This window comes from Schistocerca piceifrons, chromosome 1 (assembly GCF_021461385.2).
Source record: "Schistocerca piceifrons isolate TAMUIC-IGC-003096 chromosome 1, iqSchPice1.1, whole genome shotgun sequence".
Classification (NCBI taxonomy): domain Eukaryota; kingdom Metazoa; phylum Arthropoda; class Insecta; order Orthoptera; family Acrididae; genus Schistocerca; species Schistocerca piceifrons.
Window position 1 is genome coordinate 904,270,362 of NC_060138.1, and position 2,035 is coordinate 904,272,396.

The following is a 2,035-nucleotide window of genomic DNA, read 5'->3' on the forward strand; positions in this document are numbered from 1 at the left end:
CTAAGGTTGAATAATTCCGGATCCTTTGCATTATCGCCACCAAAACTCCTTCTAGCTTCTCTGTCGAACATAGATATCCTTATTCCAAATGCCCTGTCGATAATAACTACGGTGTCTTAAAAATATTAGCGCTCGTCCGTTCCTGATCCTCCTGTTCCAATCCAGGCTGAAAGGAGAAGAGAGTAAAATGACCTTGGAGGCTGAAGGGAGATTGTAACATGACTGTGTCTTTGCAGTTTTGCCAGTATACAGCATTCAGCGCTCCTAAATAACGAGATTACATCTCCGCTTGGCGAAAGCTCCTGGATCAATGTCGAATAAAATTTGTCGTTATTGATGGAGTTTTTAAGAATGAATAAAATACGTTAGTCTTTCTACAAAACACCCCCCCCCCCCTCCCTTCACAAAATTCTCGCTACGTCCCCGCAATAATATATAATGTTAAGAAATAATGAAACAAAAGTCATTACCTGAAATAAATAACTAATTATCCGCACTTATGTGTCTATACCATGATTCATATATCTTAACAAACCAAGGCCGGGAGAAGGAAAGATAACGAAGCAAGTGACAGAGAAAGACAGGCAAAACCCCGAGCTCAGACGACAAGAATAATGTGACTCATATCTTTTCCTCCAGATTTTAAACACTATGAATTTTATTTTTCACTGCAAAATTATAGTTGGCAAAAGTAGCACAAGAAAAACCAGGAAAAATGATATGGCGTCACAATAGTAAAACGTGTAACATGTCAACTAAATGCTTATGTGTAAACTATACGTTTACTTCGCGCCAGTGACGTGTTTTGCATTACGGAGCGGTTATCTGGTAAAATTCCGTGAGCGTACTTTGCTAGAAAATGCAGCCAATAACATATTGCGTCCTCCTACGTACATCCCGCGAAAAGACCGTGAAGATAAAATTAGAGCTCTCACGGAAACTGGAAACACGTCCTCGTCTCGACCATTAGTGTCTAGAACAGGGAAGGGGGGGGAACTGATACAGGTACAAAAAGTACCCTCCACCACACAGCATAAGCCAGCTTGCGAGCTACAAACGTAGTTGTACTAGATGTGTCAGCGTGTGGTACAAGTGAGACACAACGACGAGTCGGTCAATGCTAAACGAGGCCGTAGGTGTATTGCTCAACTCTTATTGGACTGCAGAAACGATATCTTGTGATGTAAGATTTGGAGGGTAGAGTGATTTGTGCTAAAAATAAAATTTCGCAATAGTAAAACATGTAGCAGTTACGTGCATATGAAGTGCTAAGGCACAGTGCTTGCCGTGGTAGCGTGGCCGAGCGGTCTAAGGCGCTGGTTTAAGGCACCAGTCTCTTCGGAGGCGTGGGTTCGAATCCCACCGCTGCCAAGTATTTTAATTCCACACATGTACGACGGCAGAACAGTAATATCAACTACATCTCAGATTTCTCAACCAGTTCTCCGAGACACATCGAACATCAATGGTAATAAGAATTCGCGCAATTTACGTAGAATCTGGTTACACAGAAAGAATAAGTGTAACCGCTTTGGGAGAAGAATGGAAGGAGTGAGGGTCAGAATGCTGAATGTGGCAACATTTGCACCCAGGAGAGCATTCATCGTTTTCACTACAAACCCAGTTTTACGTTACGTCTAACAGTGACTGCTATTATCACCTGGAATGCAGAAATAACTGTAAGCAGCTTGTTTTAGTTCATAAAAGTGAAGTGTGTGATGTGGACACCGTTTCTAAAAAAAAAGTAGTGCGTAAGCTTAGGGGCCGATGACCTCAGCAGTTTGGTCCCGTAAGACCTTACCACAAATTTCCAAATTTCCGAAAACAAAACATGAATGAAGTAACTAGTTACCTTTACCTCTGTACTTAAATTGATAGTTGCTGCTGAGAATAACCATTCGCGCAACCAAAACAGAAACAGGTGATACATTAGAAGATTCTTAAACAAAAAGGTGTGTAATGCTACTGACAATATTTAATTCTTGTGTGTTAAATATTCCTAATATCGATTGTTTCAAAAGCTCCGTTTCGTGTG

The 2,035-nt window shown here is 41.1% G+C and overlaps 1 non-coding gene across 1 annotated transcript; it reads left to right on the forward strand.

Annotated features, from left to right (window-relative positions):
* Positions 1-1,289: 1,289 nt before the first annotated feature.
* On the forward strand, positions 1,290-1,371 carry Trnal-aag. The gene has a single exon. It is a non-coding gene; the product is annotated as a tRNA-Leu (tRNA).
* Positions 1,372-2,035: the final 664 nt, after the last annotated feature.